The following is a 6185-nucleotide window of genomic DNA, read 5'->3' as shown; positions in this document are numbered from 1 at the left end:
TACTAAGGGCTACCTTGCAACTATTGTGTGGTTTGGAAATAGTGTGTGTAAAGGGCCTAGCCTGGTGCCAGGAGCATGATAATGGTTAATAGGCTTTCTTCTCCCTATTGCTTTAGTACTGATACAGACACGACGCAAGACTACATTTGCTAAGTGCAGAAACCAGTGTTCCTGTCATCTGTTGGCTTCCCTGGAAGACAAAGGGCCATCCTTTTTATATATCTGCTGCTAGCTACATGGCCCATGCCTCTGTTCCATTCATCGCCATTTTTATAGCTCCTGAGAATATTACTTCTGCACCTCAGCAGTCCCCAGAGTAACTACTTGACGATTCTTTTGTCACACATTGTTCATTCCTTATTTCATTCATCCATCAAACATTTATTAAGAACTTCCTGTGCTCTGAGGGGCATTGAGATGCTGCTAGGCCAACAGCACTGAGTTCAGAACATAAACATAAATTCTATAAATAATCTACTTCTAAACTCTACCCACAAAACCTTGATAATAAAGAAGGTTCCTATTGATCCTCTGTTTACTGCCTCTAAAGGAGAATTTTTAACTCATTGCTAAGGCTCAAGATACCCTTATTCCTTTTTAGGTGCTCTCTTCTTTCCCAAAGCCATAAAAGAGAAAGATCATTGAAAGCAGAGTTGGAAGAAAGAAGCTCAGAAATGTGAACTCTGCATCAGGGATCAGAAAACTTTTTTCTGTAATGGCCAGATAGTAAGTATTTTAGGCTTTGTGAATTGTAGTTTCTGGTTCAGCTTCTCACGTCTGACATTATAGTGTGAGAGCAACCACAGGCAATACATAAATGAATAAACATGGCCATGAACCAATGAAACAGGCAGGAAAATGAGAAACACTGGTGGGAAAAAAAATCAAAGATTTAAATAAATGGAGAGATATACCATATTCATGGATTAGAAGACTCAATATTGTTAAGGTGTCAGTTCTTCCTAACTTGATCTGTAGATTCACCACCATTCCAATCAAAATCTCAGCAAGCTATTTTGTAGATATTGATAAACTGATTCTAAAGTATATATGAAAAGACAAAGGACCTCAATTAGGCAACACAATACTGAAGAAGAAAGGCACAGTTGGAGGATTCACACTACCAGATTTCAAGGCTTACTAGAAGGCTAGTCATCAAAACTGTGGTATTGTTTGAAGAACAGAACAATAGATCAGTGGGACAGAATGGAGAGCTGAGGAAAAAACTCAGAGAAATGTAGTCAGCTGATCTTTGACAAGGGAGCAATGGCAATTCAGTGGAGAAAGGATAGTGTTTTCAACAAATGGTGCCGGAACAGTAGATATCCTTATACAAAACTGAAGAAGAAGAACCTAGACACAGATCTGACACCTTACACAAAAATTAAGTCTCGAGGAGTGCCTGGGTGATTTAGTTAAGTGTCCAACTCTCGGTTTTGGCTCAGGCAGGTCATGATCTCATGGTTCGTGAGTTCGAGCCCTGTTTCAGACTGCACTCGCAGTGCAGAGCCTACCTGGGATCCTCTCTCTCCCTCTCTCTCTGTCCTTCTCTGCCTCTTTCTCTCTCAAAATAAATAGATAAACTTAAAAAAAGTCTTGAAGAAAACACAGAAGAAAACCTACATGATCTTGGCTTTGGTGATAAATTCCTAGATAAATCATCAATACCACAATCCATGGAAGCAAAGAATTGATCAGATTTATTAAAATTGAGAACTTCTGCTGTGCAAAAGACATTGTTAAGAGAATAAAAAGATAAGACACAGACTGGAAGAAAATATTTGCAAAACACACATCTAATAAAGGACTTGTATAAAAATATACAAAGATCTCTTAAAACTAGGAAATAAGAAAACAACCCAATTAATGAATAAAAGATATGAACAGAACTTCATCAAATAAAGCATATAGATGGATGACAACTCAACACATAAAAAGAAACTCAATGTGTCATCAAAGAATCAAAAATTAATAACATTTTTCTTCATATCTATTAAAATAACTAAAATCCAAAAATGGAGGGCTCCTGGGTGGCTCAGTCAGTTGAGCGTCCGACTTCAGCTCAGGTCATGATCTTCCCATTCATGGGTTCGAGTCCCACGTCAGGCTCTCTGCTGACAGCTCAGAGCCTGGAGCCTGCTTCTAATTCTGTGTCTTCCTCTCTCTCTGCCCCTGCCCTTCTCGTGCTCTGTCTCTCCCTCTCTCTCCCTCAAAAATAAAAATAAACATTTAAAAATTTTAATTAAAAAAATAAAATAAAATGCAAAAACTAACTACCAAATTTTGGCAAGGATAAAGATCAGCAGGGACTCTCATTTGTTCCTGGTAGGGTTGCAAAATGTTACAGCCTCTTTGGAAGACAATTTGGCAGTTTCTGATAAAACTAAACATAGTCTTACCCTACAATTCAGCGATCACGCTTCCAGGTATTTGCCCAACTTGGTTTGAAAACTTATGTCTACACGGAAATCTGTGCATAGCAGTTTTATTCATAATTGCCCCAAACTGGAAACAACCAAGAAGTCCTTTATAGGTAAATGGATAAGTAAACTATGGTATATTCATACAATGGAATATTATTCAGCAATAAAAAGAAATGAACCAGTAAGCCATCAAAAGACTTGATCAAAAGCATATTGTTAAGTGAAAGAAGACAGTCTGAAAAAGCTACAAAAGTGTAAGATTCCAAATATATGACATTCTGGAAAAGGCAAAACTACAGAGATGGCAAACAGATGAGTGCTTCCCAGGAGTTCAGAGGGGACAGACAGCTGAAGAGAGGGAACACAGGGAATTGTTAGGGCAGTGAAATTGTTCTGTAAGATACTGTAATGATGAGTACGAGACATTAAACATTTATCGGAACCCATAGAACTTTATAGCACAGAAAGTAGACTTCATACAAATTTAAAAAGTGACTTAAGTACTTGGAGGAGTCCCCAGATGGAACGTGGAACGTGACAAAAGAATGTCGGTGTATTACAGATGTAAGCACATAAATGACTGAAGTTGAGGATCAAAGCATTGACCTAATTAACTTTGGAAATGACTGGAGTTTGCAAGACTACAGGAATAGGAGTTAAGAATTCTGAAGCCATAAGACATGTATGCCAGAATTGGGCAATTATGTTGATTGGGGGAGGATGGTGAGAGTCAGGTTTTTCATTGTTGGGGTGGGAGATAATAAATAAACAAGGAGAGGAGGCCAGAATTAACCATGTGGTGATGCTTTAGAGATATCCGAGTGGACTCATATTTAGCTTAACAAAGATACAGATGATTACATCTAGAAATATTTATAGATACATGTGTATGCACAGGTTAGTATACATGCATATGTCTCCTTGTTCTGTCAGCTGAGAGAAACTAGAAGCCATGACACCCCAGAAACAATGAGCGCATCTAGTACCCAGATCTTGGTTTCTATACCAAGATCCTCTCCAGTAAAAAGACATATCCAGGCATCTTTAGAGAAATAGCTAATTATTCTATGGGGACAGGAAATATACAAAGTGGTCCTGGAACATCCTATAGTGCCAGAATATAAGAAGATGTTTAAAAAACAAAGTCACAACAACAAAAAACACAAAACAAACACCCCACAATGATGGGAGTATGTTAAAGGGATACAGGAACCATCTGAAAGCTGCTTGAGCAAGAAAATTAAGTAATGTTATATATATCCCGAAGTATAAAACAAATACCCATGAGTTTATAATGACATAAATAAGCAATCAGATGAATAAATGGAGAACAGAAGAATAAATGGAGAATGTCTCATGCAGATTTCCAAATATTTATTTATTTAGTTATTTATTTATGAATGAATGAGAGAAAGAGAGAGAACAAGCAGGGGAGGGGCAGACAGAGAGAGCAGAACAGGGGATCTGTAGTGGGCTCTGCGAGGACAGCAGAGAGCCCATGTGGGGCTCGAACTCAAAACTGTGAGATCAAGACCTGAACTGGAGGCAGATGTTTAACCAACTGAGCCACCCAGTCGCCCCAAAGTAACTTCTATAGCTACTCCATCTTAGATGTGGCTTGTGCATAGTGACTTTCTTCCGAAGAGTACGGTATGGAAAGTGGGGAGGCAAAGAGTGTCACAGTGGACGAACCTGGCAAATCCTGCCTCAGCCAGGTGAGCCAGATTAATATCAACAGTGACAAATCTTGCTGATTCCACACACCCTTGACGTGATATGATGAGAATAGCACTTTACATCTGTGGGCTTCCTCTCCAAAACATATTATCCCAGTCTAATCATAAAAAAAAAAAAAAAAAAAAAAAAAATCAGACAAATTCCAACTGAGGGACAATCAACAAAATTCTGGACCAGTGTCCCTTCAAACTGTCCAGGTCACCAAAAACAAAGAAAGTTAATCCAGGAAATTATCACAGCCAAGAGGAGTCTCTAAGGAGACATGATGGCTGGATATAATGTGAGATCCTAGACAGGATCCTGGACCAGAAGAAGGACATTAGGGGAAACTGAGGATATCTGAAGTATGGTAATGAGTTACCTATACTTATTCATTAACTATGGCAAATGTACATGCTAATGCAAGATGTTAATAATAGGGGAATAACTGGTGTAGGATATACAAGGAACTTCTGAGCTATGTTCTGAATAATTTTCAAAGTCTAAAATATTCCTAAATAAAAAGTTAACTAAAAAAAAAAAAATACAGGGGGCAGGCTGGATTTTGTCCACAGGATGCAATTTGCATCATTAGCATCACTAGAGGAAATTTTTAAGAACTTTATTTTTTTTTAACAGGTAATTTAGATACTCCAGAAATTCAGACAGTATCCAAAGTCTCTATCCAACCCATGTCCCCAAACATTTGTCACCCTTTGCTCCTTATAGTCACCACCTTCATTATTTTCTTGGGTACTCTTCCAGTCTTCCTTTATGAAGATATAAACAATATGAAAGCATATTCTTGATTTTTTCCCCTTCCTATAGTAACTACTCTGCTTGTTGCTTTTTTTTTTCTTTGTATATACCCAAGATGTCTTTCAATATCAGTGCAATCAGAGAGATCTTTCTAATTCTTTTTTAACAGACGCATAGTATTCTAGGTCGCGATTGTACCAGACTCTATTTAACGCATCTCTTCTAGATAAACGTTTGGCTTGTCTTCAATCTTTGCTACTACAAATTATGCGGTGTGAATAATCTTGTACCGATGGAAGTATAAGCTTGTGGAGGAATATCTTGGATGCCTACAGCCCACTTTCAACCAATTAAATCAAAAATTCTGGGGGCAGGTCCTGGCCATCCTCATTTTTTCAAAGTCCTCCAGGTAATCCTAATGTGTAGCCAAGAATGAGCTGAGCTGATCAAACACATCCTTTAAAGGAAGGGGGTGGTTGGGGAGACTCTCAGCAGATTTTCCACGTGGGACAATGGTTCTCAAGCCTGGCTACCTGTCAGAATCATTGAAGAGCTATTTAAAAATATCCACGTGCAGGGCTCACCCCAGAAAAAAAAAAAAAAAAAAGGAACCCTAATCAATGGGGGTAGAGACCCAGCACAATTTTGTAAAGCTTCCTCTGTGAATCTGATGCACGATCAGGGTTAAAACCCACCACGCTGCGGGAAAACACACCCTGTTAAGAGAAAGAAGTTGTTTTTGAAGTCAGACCTCACTACCTGTGCTTCTTCACTGGGCTTTCCCACTCACTTTCCATCCGTCCAGTCCCCTACCTGGCCTCGTCTCAGAAAGTAATTTGGAGGTACGTCCAGTCCAGAGGGTGAATGGCATGTCATGGCGAGTGCCCCCGGTGCAAGGGTGGGGTGGTAGGCTTGTCCAGCCCACAGGTAGCATGCTGCCAGAGAACCCGCATCACTGCCCATCCGTGAGCTTCCAGATTAATATTTTGCCAACCCTTGATGAACTTTTGTTTCCTTCCGGCAGCCTCTCTTTCCCATCAGCAGAACCGTGGTGAGTGATGAGGATGTTGGTGTACAAACTGAAACTTCTCTTTCCTCATCTTTACTCGATTTCAGTGAGTTGGCCTGAAATCCAAGGCATGGCATACTTTGGGCATTGCTTCCTCATTGTGTCATATGGAGAAGGACATATTTTCAAAAGAGAAACAAGGAAATATCCCTTAATAATTGATATGTGTTGAGTGCTTACTCATAAAACTCTTGCCCCAAATGTACGCTATTTTATCA

This window comes from Panthera uncia, chromosome E1, assembly GCF_023721935.1.
Source record: "Panthera uncia isolate 11264 chromosome E1, Puncia_PCG_1.0, whole genome shotgun sequence".
NCBI lineage: Eukaryota > Metazoa > Chordata > Mammalia > Carnivora > Felidae > Panthera > Panthera uncia.
Note: the sequence above shows the minus strand (reverse complement) of the source record.